The following is a 23410-nucleotide window of genomic DNA, read 5'->3' as shown; positions in this document are numbered from 1 at the left end:
AAGAGAAAGGCCATAATGTATTATTCCAGCCCAGGTGCAATTTGGATTTTGGCCACTAGATGGCAGTGTATGTGCAAAGTTTTAGACTGATCCAATGGACCATTGCATTTCTGTTCAAAATGTTGTATCAAGACTGCCCAAATGTGCCTAATTTGTTCATTAATAACTTTAAAAAATTGTGCACTCTCCTCAAACAATAGCATGGTATTATTTCACTGTAATAGCTACTGTAAATTGAACAGTGCAGTTAGATTATTAACTTTAATATATTTGTAGGCCCTGTCAAATTCCCCTATTCCACCCCATCTAGCCCTCCCTTTGCCAGTTGACCATCTGCCCAAAACATGAGCATTTGTAATATGCCCACCTAGGCTGGCAGTGATTCACCAGTGTTAGAGGGGGGGGGGGGGGGTCGTTCCATATCCAGATGCCAAGTGTTTCACATTATCACGTACACAGAGTTACACGTGTATACGTTAACCTACACTACCAGAAAACCCAGCTCCTCCAGCTAGTCACTGCAGCATGCTGTAACACTGAGGTCAGCTCGCTCCAAATCATCATTCTACATCATCACACAAATGGATTAGGGTTAGGGCCATGACCCCTTACTTGATCAATAAGCAAACACAATCACTGCCCTTTTACTAACATCCATGCGACACTGCAGAAAAGGGCTAATGAGGAAAGCTGTAAGCAGTTGTTAATGCAACCAAATACAGGCTACACTAGGCCTTCACAAATGGAAACCGCCTGTGTCTAAATCTTCCAAAAGTGGAATACCTCAAAATGATTGAACTGGTAGAGGTTAACACTTTCTCCCACAGCCGTGTTTCCTTTCTTCATTTTAATTTCTCCTTCTCCTCACTCATGTTAATTCATCCCCCCTCTCCTGTAGGAGTGCTGGTCTGGAGGCCTTGCCAAGGCAGGCGAGGTCACTGCCAATTATATCCATTTAATACCCACTTATGTCTGCAACGACATCTTCTTGCCGGGGTCACGGATACCAGTCAGGTGGATTCGCCCTGCACTTTATCCAATAATCTTAGCGAATATGGCCCGGGATATTGCAAAAGATCAATGTCATTAATGAGGCTACATAGAATGCATTTGATTATGGGCATAATTAAGGTTAAGGCAGGCACGATCAAGGCCTCGTTCTTCACCGTACCCAGAGAGCCTAAACCAGAGAACCTAAAGAAACTGCTGTGACTTATTTAATTCCTCCATAGATGGCAACCACAATAATAGCTATATAGATTTAATTCCTCTAAGAATTTATGAAAAAGAGACATTTATTTTGATCACTTCTGTAAGCCAGACCTAATTATATGTTTGTGAAATAACAGAGTACATTTTAACAAAGGAAAAGGTGCATGCATTATCTAAATAGACACCTATCAACCCGGGCAGTCTCCTTACCTGTGGCAAAAATAGCAGGCGATCTCATTGGCTGTAGTGTGTGTCTGAGGGCCTGTGAAACGCGACACTGGGGAGACTGCATTAAGAGAATGAGCTTTTAATAATTCTGTCACAGGGCCCGGGGAATATCAGACTGGGATCGCTTTACAGCCCAGCTGAAGACCTTGCTAGCTACCCATCTCTCCTGCTGGACTCATTAAACCCACTGATGACTTTATCTCTGAGCCGTCAAGATCACTTTCCCCCCCCAATAGAAACCTGTTTGACTTTTTGAACCGCCAGACACTTTAGGAGGGATATTGTCTACCTGTGATCTCTTGCCTAGTACATGGCAAGAAGGTAATATGAACCAAACATAATAGTGGTAATAGTGGGATGAGTCATCTGTTTTTTCCCAATGACCGCTTTTTCAAGAGGCCAAAAGGGGTCCACTGAATGGACTGAAATATTGCCCAGAAATGCCCTCATTGGACAGAAAGGTGGACACCTGCCCATGTCCATCAGCAAAAGCATACAATTTTATGGTATGCTTGGAGAGGAAGTTTAAGTAAATTATTATATGGTTTCAGAAATATACAGGCAATACAAACCTCTTCCCTGGGACCAGTGTCCTTGGAAACCTATTACGAGGGTTGTGACAAGAACAGCCGAAATGACATGACTGAGGAGCATTTCTGTGGCTTGTATTGGATTGCAGTGCCCTGAAACACAAGCCCGTTTGGTAACAGGGTACAGCCACTTAAGATGGCCGGATAGCCACGATGATGGACAGTTTAATTTTTTATATAATATAATCTTTGGGTCATACCATTCATCAGGGGGGAAAGGGGAGATGCAGAGGTCTGAGGACTGGCATTAGAACATTAGAATTTTTGAGACAGAATTAGAAGATCCATTTGATTTGTTCTTACTGAATACATACCAGGGACTAAGGTAATTAAAAATCTCTACCGTCGTACAACATTGGTAAACACTGTTTGGCACAGTATGTAACAGTGTCAGACATGAGATCGTGGAACTGATCATTGTTATAGGTTTTGGTTTCCCCATTTCTGTTTTGAGGTTGGACTTTAGCACGTATAGCACGTTAGCACGTTGTGCGCACCGATTGGTGTCACTTCGTTAGTCAGTATGTGTTACACCTGTGCTGGCTTGTCCAGCTCGTTAGTCAGAAGGTGTTTCACCTGTGATGGCCCAGGTGATATTTAAGAGTGGCTGGCACAGTGCTCCAGTTGTCTTGAGAGAGGTGGAGGGTCAACAACTTTAGTTAGCACTCTCTAGTTGATGTTTAGAAAAACATTCCTTTATTTGCGCTTCCCTGTTTTTGGTTTGCTCCAGATTGTGGTTTGCTTCCTGTTTATTATTATTTTTATTTCACATTTATTTAACCAGGTAGGCTAGTGAAGAACAAGTTTTAAATTGCAACTGCGACTTACAAATTGCAACTTGCAACTTACAACAACAGAGTTACACATGGAATAAACAAACATACAATAATACAGTATAAAAATATACAGCGTGTGCAAATGAGGTAGGATAAGATAGGTAAGGCAATAAGTAGGCCATGGTGGCAAAGTAATTACAATGTAGCAATTAAACACTGGAATGGTAGGATGTGCAGAAGATGAATGTGCAAGTAGAGATACTGGGGTGCAAAGGAGCCAGATATATAAATAAATACAGTATAGGGATGAGGTAGATCGGATGGGCTGTGGATAGGCCCAGGGATGGGCTGTCAGCTGCTCTGACAGATGGTGCTTAAAGCTAGTGAAGGAGGTAAGAGCCTCCAGCTTCAGAGATGTTTGCAGTTCATTCCAGTCATTGGCAGTAGAGAACTGGATGGAGAGGTGGCCAAAGGAAGAATTGGCTTTGGGGGTGACCAGTGAGATATACCTGCTGGAGCGCGTGCTATGGGTGGGTGCTGCTATGGTGACCAGTGAGCTGAGATAAGGCGGGGCTTTACCTAGCAGAGACTTGTAGATGACCTGGAGCCAGTGGGTTTAGTGACGAGTATGTAGCGAGGGCCAGCCCTTTGGTGACAAAACGGATGGCACTGTGGTAGACTGTATCCAATTTGTTGAGTGGAGTGTTGGAGGCTATTTTGTAAATGAAATCGCCAAAGTCGAGGATTGGTAGGATGGTCAGTTTTACGAGGGTATGTTTGGCAGCATGAGTGCAGGATGCTTTGTTGTGAAATAGGAAGCCGATTCTAGATTTAATTTTGGATTGGAGATGTTTAATGTGAGTCTGGAAGGAGAGTTTACAGTCTAACCAGACACCTAGGTATTTGTAGTTATCCACATATTTTAAGTCAGAGCCGTCCAGAGTAGTGATGCTGGATGGGCGGGCAGATGCGGGCAGCGATCGGTTGAAGAGCATGCATTTAGCTTTACTAGCATGTAAGAGCAGTTGGAGGCCACGGAAGGAGAGTTGTGTGGCATTGAAGCTCATCTGGAGGTTAGTTAACACAGTGTCCAAAGAAGGGCCAGAAGTATACAGAATGGTGTCGTCTGCATAGAGGTGGATCAATGAATCACCAGCCTGCGAGAGCGACATCATTGATGTATACAGAGAAGAGTCGGCCTGAGAATTGAACCCTGTGGCACCCCCATAGAGACTGACAGAGGTCCGGACAACAGGCCCTCCGATTTGACACACTGAACTCTATCAGAGAAGTAGTTGGTGAACCAGCAATGATTTGAGAAACCAAGGCTGTTGAGTCTGCCAATACGAATGTTGTGATTGACAGAGTCGAAAGCCTTTGCCAGATTGATGAATATGGCTGCACAGTAATGTCTCCTATCAATGGCGGTTATGATATCGTTTAGGACCTTGAGTGTGGCTGAGGTGCACCCATGACCAGCTCTGAAACCAGATTGCGGAGAAGTTATGGTGAGATTCAAAATGATCGGTAATCTGTTTGTTAACTTGGCTTTCAAAGACCTTAGAAAGGCAGGGTAGAATAGATATAGGTCTGTAGCAGTTTGGGTCTAGAGTGTCTCCCCCTTTAACTTTGTCTTTAACTTTTCCCCTGTCTTTAACTTTGGTGTCGGTTTTTCTTTTGTTTGTCTCTTAGTGGGAAAATGTTGTGTGCACTCATGGTGGGCTTATTTTAGGTTTCAGTTGTTGCTAGTAAAATTTCAGTGAACACCTCCTGGAGTGTCTTTCAGAACCCCTCCTAAAAACCATGCCTGTTTCGTTTTTGGTTGTTGTCAGTGACGCTTTATTTCCCCCTTCTGTTTGAGTGACATTATTTGGTTTTCTTGCTGGGGAACGTAACATCATGCCTTGACGTTGTAACACAAACCAGGTGCACAGATAATGATAGACTCCTTTCTGTGTTTGCAAACATTGCCGCAAGAGGGCAATGTGCCCAAGTTGGTGGCAGAACACGGGAGTTCTTATAGAACACCTGCAAAAAAAGCCTCTATTTACATGTTCATGTTGCATTCATTTTGGATTATAATTAGATTTTAAGGCTTGTGTGAATGTCCTACTTAATATAATGTTTGCGTCGTCATCGCAAATCAACTGCACTATATGTTAAAAGCATTTCATCTTCAACCAGTAAAATGTCTATTTGGCTAGCTTTTGCTACAGCCTATGTCAATGAGTGTTAGCATTCTAGCTAACAACTGCTGCATCCAAAATAATTATTTTGCAAAGATCACAACCAAATCATAGCGACTGTTCAAGCAAGAATCAAAACATCATTGTGAGCGTATGAGAACCCCAAAAAGTTATTTTGTTTTAGAAGTCATGAAAATGTAAATCTAGGCATTGTTGATTGGGATCAGATGGTAATGGCTTTCTTACTGCAGCCAAGAGTCACACGCATCTTTACGTGACGTCAGTGTGTCCTGTACTGGAAAGGGCTCTGTTGCCATTACACATTTTGTGTCTACTTATATAACCTCTATAACCATAATACCAAATGTTTCATCCAGGGCCAGCTCTAGCCTAAAATGTTGCAGTTTTAAAAAACGTAGCGATTTTATAACAAATGTCATGCAATTCTAATCATTTCTCCATGGGGCAGAGAAATGCTTTGCTGTTTCATTTCTATACATTTTGTAATGACCTATGCCATGTTAATGTGATATCTGAGTGAGAATGACTACGGCCTAGTCAGTATTCAGCCATGATTACTACGCGTTTAGATTGGTAGGTAGTCTAGCCATCTATCTAAAAATTGTTAGCTGACATGGCTAATTTAGTGACTGTCAGTGACTGACATAACTAGAGAGAAACTGCTGATTTTGAAATTGCACCTGTGCTACCTATGTGGTTTGAGGAGTTCGAGGGTCAACTCTGAGTTCAACTCGGGAAAACCGGCAACAGGAAAGTGGTTCACCTTTTATTCAGTTACATTTATATGGTAAATAGTCCTTCAGAACTAACCTGCATCCGGGCAGGCTAACTCAGGACTAACTCCGTTTATCCTAAACGAAGTGTCTGAGCCATGAGTTGAGCACCAATTCAATTGGATATCCTCCCTCTCGTAAAGATTGCGTAATCACCCCCTTCATTTGAAGAAGACGACTGAATAATATTTGTATTAATCAAAAGTTTTTGTTGTGTGTAAAAAAAAGAAAGAAAGTCATGTTAAAATACCTATCACGTTACACATTTAGACAGAATGCATTTGAAACGTCACTCACAGTAAAACTTGTGTATGACTTAATACAATTATTTTATAGTAGTGGGATAAAAGTTGCTTGTGCAATTGATAAGCACACCACATACGGCATTAACAATAAGTAATACAATAAAGATGGCCTATTTCACACCACAGAACTGCTGAATTTTCTAAACTTTCCTTTCATTGTGATTTTAGTACAAATCAAAATGTGGCACTGACTCGCACATGGATTGATGTTTCAGCATTGTCTCAATGAAGATTTCAGCGTTCCTCTTGTCACGTGCGACATGTACGCCCAGTTACAAGCCTGCTAAAGTCAGTGGCATGTGGATGAGAAATATCCACCGTAGTAGTGCTGATGAAGCCTGAGATGTAATGTGAAGCTAACTGAAGCTGCCTAGATTCAGAAAACCCTGAGTAGATCCATCTTAAATTGTAGTATACCACTCTCAATAGTAAGTTGAGACCCCAACTAAGTTCTTAAAAAAAAAAAAGAGGGCCCCCCATCTGGGGGCCCTAAGCAACCGCTTATGTTGCTAAAGCCTGGAACCGGCCCCTGGTTTCAAATCCTTTCAAGTATTCTTTTTTTCAATTGAAGTCCATATGTTCCTTGTAGATTACAGTAAACACACTTGACGGAAAATGGCAGGGGAAAAAGTGCTGCATGATGTGTAACTGATTTTAGTTTATTGCAGATTACCAAACCACAGTAAATGAACACGTTAAGACCCATCTCGGTTACCCATCAAGCTGCTGTATAGCCGCTATGTTAAATGTAGGGGGTAAGCTCATATATCTAATTATACAATAGCCAAAGATTTTTTTGTTAATGAAATGGAAGGAGTGTAATTGAAAACGTCAACATAATTATTGAGGCAGGTAGCCTAGTGGTTAGAGTGTTGTGCCAGTGATCGAAAGGTTGCTAGATCGAATCCCTGAGCTGACAAGGTAAAAATCTGTCGTTCTGCCCCTGAGAAAGGCAGTTAACCCACTGTTCCTAGGCCGTTATTGTAAATAAGAATTTGTTCTTAACTGACTTGCCTAGTTAAATAAAATAAAATAAATTGTTTAAAAAAATTGCTTGGCTGGTGCTGGCTTCGGAAAATTGCACATATAGGAAGGGTTCCCAGCAGGGTACCAATGAGTTATGAATCATAGCATTTTCAAAATGTTAAACTACACACGCACACCAGAGTGGAGTCAAACAGAACAGCACATTGTTTATGATAGACCCCATAGGTATAATATATTCCATTAGGCTACAATGTCAAGTTTATAGGTGGTATTCTTAAAATAAACACAATTAAAATGTCATCTTAATGTGCTTTTACAACACAATTGCTGTGACTTAATACAATGTTGCATCGGTTATTACTGTGTAGTGACATAGGTTTCCTGTCAATTTAAACCAAAGTGATAGCCTATTAAGTTTTATTTAGCCTCAAGAAAAATATCAAACACACGTGGAAAAGGGGTAAGAACTAGTGAGGACATGAAATACAACCTGGGCCATCCTTGCGTCCCTTTATAACGTAAGTAGAGCAGTATAGACATAGTTAGCCAGGTCAAGTAGGTACATGGCAGCACGGCTAACAATGTTTGTCACAACTTCGCTGTTTCCTGCCCGAGCCCAAATGAGAGAAGTCAGAGAAATATGGAATTACCATGAGTTATTTATGACATTGAAACCTAAGAGCTTCCTTTATGAAATCATCTCGGAGTGATGGGGTATTACTTTTCATTGTGGTGCATCTGATATCATTTCAAATGGGTTAACATCAAAGTCAATTGTGTAATGTATGAGTAGTTTTGCACACATTCAATCAAAATACAGATTTGTATCTTGCGTCACCCTGATTGACTTGAGCGGATTGTTGTGTAACAGATACAGAGGCTGTCATGGTCATTATGGATTTTTCTATTTAAGCAACAAGATCCGGAAAAAAGTTCAAACTGACGTCACTGCCAGAGGAAATGTGATGGACTATGAACGTTGGCTCAGATATTAAATGGAAAAATTGTACTTGAAGGAGAACACTTTCACATTATGTTTGAATATTGTACTTTCTCAAAGCACAATGCATGGACATATCAATACTGTCAAAATACCATGTTTGTTATAGCTTTCATTTCTAAGGAGGGACGAGAGAGACTCTATGAGAGGGAACACTGTTAATTACTAGATTATTTGTCAAGAAAAAAATCTTATGAAGAAATAAGACTTGTACTTTATTTTTTTTTAAAGGCAATAAGCACACTTCTCCCCTCCATCCCTTTCCCATTATAATGCTAGTCTTGCTATTGCAGCAGGTGTACACCCTATAATCAGCGTGGAAAGCCTACACCAAGCACAGAGACATACAGGGGGATGCAATCAATGGCACTCCATAGTTAATGAACTTTCTGACCTTTAGGAAAATGTACACTGCTTAACCAGATTCGGTGTATTTAATAATTCAGTTGGAGGGAGAGAAGCAACACTGCACTCAATAAAGTGAAGAATGTTCGTCTTGCTAAAGACGTACATGGTTGACATGTTATTGCTTTAACCAGACCATTTATTTATATTTTATCATTATGGACCCATCCGCTTTAGTGCATTTTAATTTAAAGAAAAGACTAAGTGGATCTCAAGCATTTGCTTAGCATTAAACTAATGGGAAAATCTATGTAGGAAATTAAAAACCCAGTGAGGGTCCAGCACATAAGAGAGCATTTTGGATTTTTAGTATGTGAGCCGTGACAAGCTCCCAGAATCTCCATGTATGAGATTTACTACCATTACTACACTTAAACAACAGTCAGAAACATGCGGTGATGCACCGCGCTTGATCTGCCATTGAGATCTTCTGAATGAGAGATCATCGAATGCATTATTGACGAGCTTCAGTTTTGAGTTTCATCTCTAGAGGAAATTATAAGGTGTAATGCAATGGCCTGCTGTGATCATGGGGCAGCAGGTAGCCTAGGGGTTAGATCATTAGGCCAGTACCCGAAAGGTTGCTAGATTGAATCCCTGAGCTGACAAGGTAAAAAATGTCGTCCTGCCCCTGAACAAGGCAGTTAACCCACTGTTCCTAGGCCGTCATTGTAAATAAGAATTTGTTCTTAACTGACTTGCCTAGTTAAATAAAATAAAAAATAATGGATGGCTGTGTGCCGGCTCACACACAGGCTGCTATTGTGGCAAACTGTTGCTGCTCATACATTCACTGTATAACGGAATGTCTTTAGTTAGACGGTTGTGGTAAGATCAGTACTCAATCTGCAGGCCTCCACCACTAGCCATGCTCTGGCCAAATTCTTCTGTCATTTCAGAAACCTCCACCTGTTGCATGTGGGCAGAAGGTAAACCTACTCTTCAGTTTGTGGTTTTCACTGAAGCAGAAGACGGTTAAAAGGAGCCGTGCTGTTTTCCCCTGGTGGCGCCAATGTCATGTTACCCTAAGATTATGATGGAGAAAATGAAAACGGAAAAGATCATTATCAGCAAGGTAGTCAGTTGTATTACTAAAGCAACTGGGCAAATAGCAAAACACTTTAGACCTATGTCAGACACAGTGTGTATGACTGTACCCTAACAAATTGACTCTTTTACCATACAGTACACCCCATATATACATTATGAAGCAAACTAACGAATTTCCTCATTGCCAAGAAAATATTTCAGAATTCAAAGAGCACATTATGCCATTGGTTTGTTGTTATTGCTCAGTGCTTACATGTTTCTTGGCTTGCACATGTGATCAATATCTGGAGGCAATTCTAAGCGTGATCAGTTTGGATAGATTATTGCCTGAAAGGGGGCTTCTGCATTGATTCCCTCATGTCAATCATTGAGTGGCTCTCAAATTTCCAGACATCAGCAAGTAATGCGCAATCATTTGGCCAGTGGATTTTAGAGCACTGTGGATTTACACATAACAGATAAAGAATAGGAAAATACAAAGCCATGTCAGGTTGGGGCAACACAATGGTGGTAGATGTGGTGCTATCCCAAAACATTGTCAAATGCTTTAAGACCCAGTGAAAAACACTATGGAAATGCAATTCCTTCTTCGTTCAAGTCATCTGAAGAACTCAGTCTTATCATGTCTTTATAACCTCAGCACAGGTCAATAACACCCTTCCTCTTAAAAATAAATGACAAAAAAAGAGGGGGAAAAGGGAAACATGAAGTGGTGTTTGTATTGGCCTCCCTACCCACTCCCCTGCCATGTGCCAAAAGTTTGGCTACTTCCTGAGTCATGGGAGAGATTATTTGCACAAATGAAAATATGTTTAAATAATGGAAATTGGGATCAAAGTGTCATTCTGCTTGAATGATTCCTGTTTTTAATCCCTAAAAACTAAGCACATGGAAAGTACTGGAAAGCATTCAAATGGTTGGCTGTGAAAAATCCAATTTGTTCATTAGAGGTGAAATCAATGTGGCGTTTCATGTGGAGATACTACCGTGATAGTCAAATTGTGGTGAGGCTATATGCCAATATCATAGTCAAAAGCACTCATTATCAAACCAGTGCATAGGAATAACAAAAACAAGTTCAAAAATATTTGGAGACAAAATATGGAATACATACCTGGAATTTGATGATATTACAAAAAAACAGTAGATTTCACACACATACTGTAAGGACTCGTAGATCAACAACAAAAAATGTGCTTATAGCCATCAAGACATGCAATTACTGGGAACTCTATAGTCCGATACAAACAACACGGCTAAACTGGACGATTTAAAAACTGAGATTAATCGATATGTATCATTCTCTAACTCGATTGTAAAACTCAATTTTCTCATAATGGCCCCTGCTAATGAGGAAGCTCCAGCAGGTCATGTGACTAGAGTGGGCCTAATCATTGGAGTGTTACAGTAAGTCATGACAGTTTATTGGCGTAAAATTCCATAATGGCACCAATCAATAGCCACGAGGAGGCTTTCACGCCAACTCCCGGATTTGACATATTTGAATAACTACTACAGAGGGAGAATGAGGGGCAGTAATTGAGGCTCATCGTCAGTGAGAAAAGAGACGATAGCATCTGATGTGATTTTCATGCTAATTTGACAAAGTTGACAAATTATGGACTGACATTGGTCATGTATAGGTGAAAGACCTGGACTGTAATCATGAAAAAAAAATAAGAACAGTGCCCCCTTTTTAGTGTCAAATCTAGGTGACCTCTTGAGCCACTTGTACTTATACACCAAGGAGTTGTCCGTTTCATCATCATGAGACTAAAAAACAATGACGGAATGGAGATTTAATTTCTTCATGAACAGTACATATTTTGCATACTACCGTTTTTCAAAAATTTTGGGATACCTTGATGCCCAAGGGAGGTGGACCATAGACAGAAAGGTTGGGTGAATAACTGATTCAATTAAGGTCCTCAACCCCCTCTGATGCCCCTAACCCCCTCCCTGAGTACCATGGGAATAAGGTAGGGCTGGAGGGAGCCGGGGTGGGAGATAAAAGGCCACATCAGAATGATGATCTCTATTGATCGGCAACCTTGGCCCCACAGAGGAGGTCCAGCATTCGTCACGTCGAAGCTGAACCCAATAGCTGATCCACGCTGCCTCTGATGGATGGAGCCTGCTCTCCAAGTTTGTTTAATTGATGACATGTTCCTTTTGAGGTGGACCACCACTATGTTCTACTCATTCATTGATTTTCCAAAACACATTTTTTTCCTCTTTTCTCTCCTTTTTTTTCATGACCGAACTGCACAAGATAAACTCCCCACTTTGACAAGCCCCCACACCAAGTGGTGTATCCTTCAAGAGGCTCACGGCCAGCCAGTTAGATCCTTGAGCACCACTGATGAATGTACCTATTTGTTAGTGTGGAGGCCTGCTTGGTGTTTCCACTTGAAAGTATTATGAGAATTGATTAAAAGGAAAAGTTTTTTTTCCCCCTCTTCTCATATCTCTATTCCCCAATCATGGATAACTGAGTCACTGATGGTGAGGCGCAAGGCTGAGTTGAGATTAATCTGAAGCGTAAACTCACACGCATGCACATGTCACATGTTGCCCTCCTTTATATTTTCCCTTTGGTTTGCAGTGATCTTTAAGTTATTTAGTGCCTTAATTTATACTTTTACATGATTGTCTATGTTGTTGTGTTTCTCCCTCTTGTATTTCCTAATTGATTTGTTGTAGACTTATCTCCTTTGGCTGGTCTCTTGGCCATCTTAACTACCCACCAGCAGCATGGATTATCTCTGGGACTGAACGTATGGCTAGTGTTAGCCAGACAGTGTTGGGGAGTAGTGAACTACATCTGGCTCAACTAGTAGTAATTTAACTACATTTTGCAGTAGCATAGTGGTAGTTGAACTAAATGAATATCTTGATAGTGTTTTCAGTAGTTAATACAGTAAGTAAACTATTTTCTTAAGGGTAGCTTTAGTGTAGCTTAACTTCTTCCAGTGTGAAGTAATTGGTAGCTTGGAAAACTCAACTTTCACAGTAGCTTCCCCAACACTGGAAACAGAATTGCTTACAGCTGCACTGTGGTCAGACAAGCTTCCTGTTTAGATTAAGACACTGTGGAACCGGGCACGAGATATGGCTCGGAAAATGTACCTCTATCCAGGGATGAGAAATGCGTTTCCCCCCGAATTGTCCCATTATCCCAACTGTTACACCGAGAAGATTGAATGACTTCTTGTTTTTTAGTAAATTGTCGTTTTTCATCCTTATGCTAGCTAGCAGTACCCACAGCAGCCATTATGGAATGGCACGTCGTGTTGAACATCAAAGGAGCTGAATGGCTGATAGCATAAGCCACAGCAGGCCTTTTGGAATGGAGGTATCAGCCATTCAGCTCCTTTGATGTTCAACGCGATGTGTCATTCCATAATGGCTGCTGTGGGTACTGCTAGCTAGCACAAGGACAAAAAAGGTACAATTCCGAACCATATCTCGCACCTGCTCCACTGTGTCTTAATCTAAACAGGAAGTCTGTCCCCAGTGCCAGCTGTAAGCCAGCATAGGGTCGGAATCTAGTCTTTCTAGGTTGGTGTGAATGTGTGTGTGAATGGTGTGAACCAAAGAATGTTTAATTAAAAATCCTTGAAACCTGTATAACCTTTACTATGTGGTGGCCTGGGATCTCAGAATCCGTTTTTGACACACACACGTACGTACATACACACACGTACACACACATATACAGTCCATGTGGAGTATCAGTTTCAGATGGGGAATACCTCACCGCAGTGATTGGCAATAACATGAACTGTTTTATTTACGTAAAAATTCCCGAAGTAATTTGTTCCATTTCAATTCCGAGTATATTTTCCTTTTCAAATTAGGTAATTTACAAACGCATGTTTAAAGTGTTTTTCACCAATTATTTGCTGAGACATTTTCAAGTTCTCAAGCCTTTGAGGCCTCTTGTACTCTAGCTACAGTTGAATACTGTTGATTTGTCCACCACAAACTAATCTTATGAAGGTAAAGTAAATGAGAAAACTTTGTGAAATAACACCATCACATTATGCTACTGTAAATGTGCACACTCTGGAGAGAATCTAACACTTGTGTGAGGAAGTAATCCTTACCTGAACACATCACTAACCACTGTGTGTAGACAATGGTATATGATCAAATACCTAAACATTCAAGTGGGAGCAGGTATCAAACAAAACAGTGAATTGTGTTGTGAAACTCCAGCGCAGTTGTCCATCAACGTTTGGACAGAGAACCCGATATGAGCAGCTAATGTGTTGGACCTGTTTAAGAGGCTGACATGTAACCATGCCTAAGAGGTTCTTAACAATCCACACAGGAAAGAATTTGAATTGGTAAATCACACAATCCTATACTAGGGGATCTGGAGTGCGTAACTTTGTCATCTCGAGGGCCGCTGTGAAAACTAACACTTACTAAAGCAGCCAAGCGACCAGTCAAGCGGCAGCCTTTGGCCTTCTGAGGGAAATTCCAGCCTGAGGGGAGATTCAGAGTTTCCAGAATATTATTCAATGGTATTGTCAGAGAAGGCTAACTATCTGGGCAACAATGCCAACCAGAGAGAGGGGGTAGTCTCTCTTTCTATTGAAACAGGTGATGCAGGCTGATTCAGGCAAAACACAAACTAAAGCAGGAAGTACCAGTGACTCGCTCAATACCGAAGTGGTCAGATGTTGCGGATGCTATGGTACAGGACTGTTTTGCTGGCACAGAAAGGGAATAAGTTCTGGCATTCATCCAATGGCATTGGTAGTATGCCAACTCAGTCATCGGCTTCATTAAGTGCATCAACGACGTCGTCCCCACAGTAACATATCGTACATATCCCAACCAGAAGCCATGGATTACAGGCAACATCCGCACCGAGCTAAAGGCTAGAGCTGCCACTTTCAAGGAGCGGGACACTAATCCTGACGCTTATGAGAAATTCCGCTATGCCATCAGACGAACAATCAAACAGGCAGTGTCAATACAGGATTAAGATTGAATCCTACTACACCAACTCTGACGCTCGTCGGATGTGGCAGGGCTTGCAAACTATTAAAGACTACAAAGGGAAACCAGGCCGTGAGCTGCCCATTGACACGAGCTTACCAGACAGGTAATTGCCTTTTATGCTCGCTTTGAGGCAAGCAACACTGAAGCATGCATGAGAGCACCAGCTGTTCCGGACGACTGTGATCACGCTCTCCATAACCAATGTGAGAAAGACCTTTAAATATGTCAACATTCACAAGGCTGTGTTGCCAGATGGATTACAAGGATGTGTAATCAGAGCAGGCGCAGACCAACTGGCAAGTGTCTTCACTGACATTTTCAACCTCTCCCTGACTGAGTCTGAAATACCTACGTGTTTCAAGCAGACCACAATAGTCATGTACCCAAGAAAGCAAAGGTAACCTGCCTAAATGACTACCGCCGCATATAACTGCCATCGGTAGTCATAAAGTGCTTTAAAAGGCTGGTCATGGCTCACATCAACACCATCATCCCGGAAACCCTTGATCCACTCCAATTTGCATACCGCCCTAACAGATCCACACTAACCTTTCCCACCTGGCATTCAACACCATAGTGCCCACAAAGCTCATCACAAAGCTATGGACCCTAGGACTAAACACCTCCCTCTGCAACTGGTTTCTGGACTTCCTGACGCGCCGCCCCTAGGTGGTAAGGGTAGGCAACAACACATCTGCAACGCAGATCCTCAACACGGGGGTCCCTCAGGGGTGCGTGCTTAGTCCCTTCATGTACTCCCAGTTCACCTACCACTGCATGGCCAATTACGACTCCAACATCATCAAGTTTGCTGACGACACAACAGTGGTAGGCCTATTCACCGACAACGATGAGACAGCCTATAGAGAGGAGTTAGGAGACCTGACAGTGTAGTGCCAGGACATCAACCTCTCCCTCAACGTGACCAAGACAAAGGAGCTGATCGTGGAGTACAGGAAAAGGAGGGCCGAACATGCCCCCATTCACATCGACTGGGCCGTAGTGGAGCGGGTCGAGAGTTTCAAGTTCCTTGGTGTCCATATCACCAGCAAACTATCATGGTCCACACACACCAAGACAGTCGTTAAGAGGACACGACAACACCTTTTCCCCACTCAGACACTCAAAGTTCTACTGCTGCACCATCGAGAGCATCCTGACCAGTTGCATCACCGCCTGGTATGGAAACTGCTCGGCATCCGACCGTGAGGTGCTACAAAGAAAAGTGCGTATGGCGCAGTACATCACTGGGGCCAAGCTTCCTGCCATCCCAAAAATTGTCAGACTCCAGACACCCAAGTAATAGAATGTTTGTTCTGCTACCACATGGCAAGCAGAACCGGAGCGACAAGTCTAGGTCCAAAAGGTTCATAAACAGCTTTTACCCCCAAGCCATAAGACTGCTGATCAATTAATCAAATGGCCACCCGGCTAATTTAAATGGACTATTCCCCCCCAAAATTATACTGTTGCTACTCGCTGTTTATTATCTATGCACTTTACCCCTACCTGCAAGTACAAATGACCTAGACTAACCTGTTCCCCCGCACATTGACTCAGTACTGGTACCCCCTGTATATATCCCCATTATTGTTATTTATTGTTACTTTTTATTTTATTTTTTACTTCAGTTAATTTAGTAAATATTTTCTTAACTCTATTTTATTAAAACTGCATTGTTGGTTAAGGGCTTGTAAGTAAGCATTACCTGTTGTATTTGACGTGTGACAAATAACATTTTCATTTATTTGATGATCGGGGTCTGACTGCAGGTCACATGAAAAGGGTGCATTGTTCAAGCTCTAGCGGCATACTCTGAGGTTTTCCATAGGGACGGTCATATCACTTAGGATTACCCTATGGACCATTCCATGTCTTTGTAGTTTAACCTATGTAACAAGTCCAGTGTTACCAAAACCATTTTAACTAGCCTACTAATATTGTCGCACTCGCTAAATCTAGGGGTCTTAGGCCTAGTTAACTGGTCTGTAACCTGATTTATTAAGACATGCATCTATGTGAGAAATCAACATATGCACCTGGGTGTTGAATGTACCCAGGGAAACAGCAACCTTACTTTGGTCCAGGGCCAGCTCTGTCTCTCTTGACCTCTTGGTCAGCCAGTCTAAGCAGATTATTATTTGTTCAGAAGGCGACGACACATAAATATGTACAAAAGGAAAAAATACCCAAGTCATGCCCAAACTAAAGACAAAAAAAATAAAAAATAAATGGCTCTTGGCCACCAAACAAAACCAGCCGCCTCGCGGCTTGCATGCTGACGATCACCTTACCCATAAGAGTCTAAGCCCTGTCTAAGTCAGGGGAGACGGGGGGCGGGGGTTCTACTAAACTATATTGAATTTAAGGTCATACCAAGGATTATGTTTCTATTTGATTTAGAATTTGAAGACCCCTTGAAGTATCAATTTAAAAAAAAAATATATATATATATATATATATATATATATATATATATATATATAAAAACTCTGCTAGTAGCCCATCCAAACACATTGAATAACAGATTCACTACATGGAACAGATTCCCCCCCCCCAAAATAAACAAAAAAAAAATCTAAAAATGAGAGAGCTATAAGAAAGATCAGGAAACATTTGTTTGTTTTATTTGACATGCATTTAACTCCTTATTTGTGTCACTAAACAGTCTCCATAAATACTTCCATACATTTTTTGACTGGTACTGGGAGACCTTCAGACGAGTCTTGAGGCCTGTGGGCATTCTAGAGAAAAACCGATATGTAGGTGTTCGTGAGAGTCTCACCTTTACACAGAGGGGTCATGTTAGTGTGTAGCCGAAACTGTTCAGACGTGACAGACAGAAGTTGGCAGATTGGCTGTACTGAGTCCCAAGACGCTTATCTCATCGTGTTCATGAGAGTCTCATCTTTCCATAAAGGGGTCATAATAGTTTGTAGGCCAAACCGTTCGGACTCTACAGATTTTGTGAGAAGACCGATTTTCGGGCTGTCTCATGTTCAGACCTTAGGGGGTTAATTGGCAGCACCTGATGTGCTTATCAACCCGGCTCAACACCTGGACCAGGTTGCTGCTGCCCCCTGGGGAAATGGAGTGTGGAAGTGTATCCTAGATAATGTTTGTTTTTGCTCTAAAACTAACTTTACCCCCATATCATAACAGCAGTAAAATCAATTAAAAAAAACAGGCATGCTATCAGGGAAAATGGGTTCCCGACTAAGATTTGGCATCAACAGAGTGCACAAACAACAAAAGGAAGGGAAATTGTGCACAAAAAAAACATACTTTTTTTCCGATTTAAAGCACCTATCTAAGATCCAAGGGCCCTGAGAATAGGATTGGATAACTGTCGGGCAGATTTACTCGCTTTGCTCTCGACCACTGCATCATCGTAGGGCCCCCTGCCTCTGGATCAATGGGGATATTTACTGCGCCTGTTTCAGGGAGACTTTCACAGTAGGCAGGGCATTAAACAAACACAAGACAGGCCCTGTCCCAATGACAGGACGCTCTGTCTGTCTAATTGTCTGTCTCTGTCTGTCTGTCTGTCTGCCTACACTGTGTCACGCCCCAAATGCCACGCACATTCACTTAAACGGGTATTAGACCAGCAGGCCGGAGATGGGAGGGCGCTAGGCTATTATTTCAACACGAGACAAAAGACAGTCTGAAAGAAACAGAGAGCGTTTCACTAATAATGCAGGCGCATTTCACTCATAGCCGCGGACTGATATAGCCGTGTGTAGCGCGGGCGGCTATGGTTTCACTCCAGTTTGTTCAGGTTTTGGTAAAACTGCAGATTGTTTGAGGAGACCGGGTTCTAAAGTGTGACGAATGGAGTGACAATAGTGCCATTCTGACACATTTACCTAAACGGTTATACAAACAGTTATACAGCAACAATTATCTTGTATTTGTTAACATCCATAGTAGCTGGTAAACATTTGGCACAACCAAGTGAAAATTCCCTCGCACAAAATGTCAAGTTTATTAAACACTCACTGGTAATATATCTCAGTCTATGTCATTGCAAAGTAAATCATGTTATGATATTGGGTTTATGGGAGTATCAAATGTATACTGAATTGCTAGTTGTGTGTTTTCAACCTCTGCCCTGAATCCCCACGTAACCTCCTGCTCTGCAGGCTGGTGCACCATAATTGAAATCACTTGAGGTAAAATGGCCGTCCTTCACAAAGTGCTTTTATGAAGGTTAAAAAGGCAATCAGCAGTTCAAACAATAACTGCCCCATTACCCCACCACTGTTTTGGTCAAAAGCTGAGGGATCAGGCTGGAGAAATGTAAACACTCTCAAATTCCTTGACCTCTCTCTGGCTGGATGCAAGGACTGACCATCCATGATATCAAAATGATAGTTTAACTATATTTTGAGGCTATACATTGTTTGTTTACATTTACGTTGTTTACAGACATTGGACTAAAGCAAGCTTATATGTTGGGTTCTGATCTCATCAGACATGTCTAAGTTATATTCTTGAAGAATCAATGGGTGTATATATAATTAATTTACAAGTTTTTAAAAAAGCATGCACCAATCGCAGATTGCCCCTTTAAGCTACAGCCTATTGAATTATATTATAAAATGCCATACAACTGCTACTACCCAGGACTTGAACAAAAGTCTATATTTTTATGTCCTGTCTGGAAAATTAAGAATTTTCACTTGGTAATTGCCAGCGCATGAGCTCAAGAACGTGTGGAATGCTGTCCTCAAAAATTTGCCCAAAAATTATCTGACAGCGGTGACAAAATGCAGTTGGGAAATACTTTGCGGCATTCATTTCCACACCAGCACCAAAGTGCACCTCAGGGAAAATTCAACTGACAGTCACAAACAGTTGTGGTATACCCCTGTACAACAAATAAATAGACCATGTGTCGATTAAGGTTGAGAAGAAATCCTATTACGTGTAATAATTATTGTCATGTTGAATGTGGTTAAACTCCTTGTTAACGTGGGGGCTCTGGGTAAGCATGCTTTCAGCCCCTATACTGTCACTCATCGCTAGAGAAAATGATTACATCCAGTCGCCAAAGGCTGATATGCTAATTTGTGAACTTGTTTTACAATAGGTGTTCTATTGTGCTCTGTCCTCACATATTACTTGTTATATGAGTACATACATTTTTCTGCCCTGAGGCCCTCTGATTGGATCAAGTCATTATCATGTCTGCAGCCCCGTAGTCATAGCCATCAGCTGCTTAGAGAGAGGATGCTTGTAAGAGGGAGGGAACAATTATGGCCGAGACATTAACTTCATTTTCATGGACACTGTGGTGTATACATGAGGGATAATAAAAAAAAAGCTGAAATCAGATAATCGTATTTGTCATTTGGAGCTAGTTAAGCGGTTTTATTTTGGTCAAATGCATCATTTCTTTTCATGTTGAGTTGAACGATGTTCTTTTATTAACCGCAATGGAAAATGTGTTTAAAATAGTGTTAGCAATTCACCTAATATTGTATTAAGGAAGTAAAATGGCTACATTAGCGTCCTTCATATCTGCATGTCCTATTGGCAGAGACAAGGCTATGACAGAGAAACATTTGTTCCTCTTGAAATAAGTGCAAATGGAATTTGTTTAACAGGTTTAATTCAATATTTTTTTCTAAATGATCTGTCTGCAAGTGCGTGATAATGTTGGGTTTAATTGTATCTCAAAATAGAAAAACATGATAATAAAGTGTTCATGACTGCGCATGAAGAAAATGACATCCAACCTTGCCTACAACACAGACATAACTGGATAGGAGGGGTATTTAAAATGAGTTGAAAACAAAAGTATCTCAACACTGGAGATTCAATCGCACACCAGCACAGGCAATGTTCATTCTCACCAGATGGCCTTTCTGTGTGATCATCAGCAGTGTGTGCGTGCGTTTGTGTGCGTTCGTGTGTCTGTGCCTGCATGTGGCCCATGTGTGAGGATTAGTGTGACACTCCAGGGGGCGATGCTGGGCGGCCGATCACCAGGGCTCGCTTTCTCTGTCACACACACACACACACACACACACACACACACACACACACACACACACACACACACACACACACACACACACATCATTCTCATTCTCACACATACACACCACAGCAATATGAAGGAATGCATATTGAATGTGATCAAGTAGAGAGAACTTGTCACTACACTGCTGGTAATAGAGGAACATCAGCTTAACATGCAGAAATCTTTCCCTCTGGTACAAACAGAGGTTTTTCATATCTGCCATCGATCATGTGACCTGTCATTGCTGTCATGCCACACTAACAAAGGTATATTCTCTGTGACAAAATGTAATATGTCTGTGACAAATACTCGTTTGGGGCCATGTCATCGCTAAAGGGGAGTGAATCAGTGTCCCACTCCAGCTACATCTGCTAAGGAAGCAGACAATATGCTGATTGCCAACAGAACTTGCTCAAACAAATAGAATAATTTCCAATGGAAATTATTCAACAACAAAAAATCCTTACTTTATTTGAAACAAGTGTATGGAAAAATTGAGAAATTATGTATTATTATTATATCCTGCAGTACTTTGAAACTTAAAAGTACCTTTATTTGAAAGACTTGGAGTTGCAAAGAACACTATCATGTCTTGTTTCAATAGTACAGCAAGAACCAGGGGACCCCATAATCTAAAGCTATACTAAGTGGGTCATAAACCAATATAATAAAATAACAAAAATGTGTTTACACACAAGTGGCTGCACTAAAAGCTCTGAAGGATATTTGCCAACATTAATGTTAGAAATCAAGTGATCGGATTTGTAAATATTATAACTTTTCTGTTACATATCATCGGCATGGAACACTAGATGTAAAACTGCATTGTATACACACAACCAAAATTCATTTTTCCATTTCCATGCAGTGAGCAGTAGGACAAGCAGTACTTACTGTTCCTCAGTTCTGAATAATTTCTATCTTCTAACTGTTTCCGAGAGTCACACACACAGGCACACACACACACATTTTCTAATAATCGAATCACTAATCAGTGTGTGTTTTATGCATACACACATTCACATGTGCACACACACATGTGCACACACACACACACTCTATGATTTGTGACTAAATAATCATACATATGTTGCCAATGTTATCAAGCGATATAAACAAACTTTTACATCACCAATCTATTGTGTTAAGATGAGATCATATCTGTGCAGTGTAAGTGTCCTTTTTTTCAGATACAAGACATCCTAGTCAAGGGAAGCTGGGGGACAGATGCTTGCTAATTATATTATTTCATTATTTTATTTTTTTACTCTTCAAGGAAAAATAAATGTTCCCAAATTGAACATGTTCCCTCTCAGCCTCTATCAGGATTTATATACGTCTTATTCACCATCAATGTGAATAAAACATGTGAATCCAGCTCTTAACTGCTATTCATCCCCAGAAGGACACTACTATTTATTTTATGTTCCCAAAATAAAGGGGCCATTTCAAAGGGACCATCAGGAAAATGCTTTTCCATAAAACAGAAGTATTTTTTTTAACATCACCTCAAAGCAGAAGTTCTGTATTTTTACTGGGCCTACTGATTTCACAAACGACACCTTGGGGATGACAACCTACATTAGGGGAAGAACACTTGTTGATACTTGTGATGATGTTGGAAAAGCTACATGAACTACCCTTACATACATATTTTGCCTATGTTATTACAATACAATAACGTGTCTTTTTGTTTCTCAAAAGTCAACGCCGGCAGTATAAAGGAAAGAAATCATAGCTGCTGAGGGGAAAAAAAATGAAACAAAAAAATATTACAGGAACTAAACTTGGAATCATTTAATATGATGGCTACTGTGGTTGTTTTGATATGTTGATTGGCCGTGATCAAATAGAGATGAAATATATGCCTGTTTTGTAAATAGGGTTCTGTTGGGTAAACTCTTATATAAAAAAAGGTATTATCTAGAACCTGAAAGGGTTATTCAACTGTCCCCATAGGAGAACCCTTTGAATAACCCCTTTTGCCCCCCAGTCATGATGGCATGGTTTCTTCAACTGAATAATGGATTGTAATCATTTCTGGGGAGCAGATTCTGTATTTTATTTGATTCTGTATTTTATCCCCTTCTCATTCTTTCTTCCTGGGGGTGGGCTAAAATGTATTTTTTTGTTGTTGTATTTGCATGTTTCTAGTGTTGAGTGTTCTAGCTTGTCAGTGGAACTTACCTCAACCTCAACTAACCTTATTCTACTTTTTAGACGGTGGACCAAAGTTTCAAGTACAATGGTATTTTCCTAGATTTAATTATTAACCATAGCTCAACATTTAGAATGAGGATTAGTGAAATTGACTATGCAAAAAACGAATGACAGGAACTTGACTTACTGCCAACATCAGGCAGTAAATAGTTGTGTCTGCCTTAATGAGAGTAAAGGATCACAAATGGGACATTTCAACTTGTGTTGTGCAAAGGAGTGGTGTGATTTGTCCATCTATAGACTTGATGGAGAAATGCTACACATGTATTACTTTTAAACTTTTAGGAACTTTCTCTGCATCTTTGGGTTTTCTAAAAACATTCAGCACAAAACTGTAAATATAAATTGTTGAACTCGAGGTCTTGGGTTTCTCTCGAACTCCATGTGACATAAAATGTCCAAACTGCGATTAGTACATTACTAATTGCTTATTTGAAATGTTATTTCAAATATGTCTTTCTAAGTAAATATACAGTAGAATGAGAAAGAGGTATATATAAAAAAAGGCTAGACTATTTGACACTTGTTTTTTTTTTTTACTTCATCTAATTCCATCACAACCTTCTAACCCCTTTTGAAAGAAACCAGGAATCCAGCCTGAAAATAAATA

This window comes from Oncorhynchus mykiss, chromosome 2 (genome assembly GCF_057628025.1).
Source record: "Oncorhynchus mykiss isolate SJ-2025 chromosome 2, ASM5762802v1, whole genome shotgun sequence".
NCBI classification, from domain to species: Eukaryota; Metazoa; Chordata; class Actinopteri; order Salmoniformes; family Salmonidae; genus Oncorhynchus; species Oncorhynchus mykiss.
The sequence above is the reverse complement of the archived record's forward strand: the minus strand, read 5'-3'. Positions refer to the sequence as shown.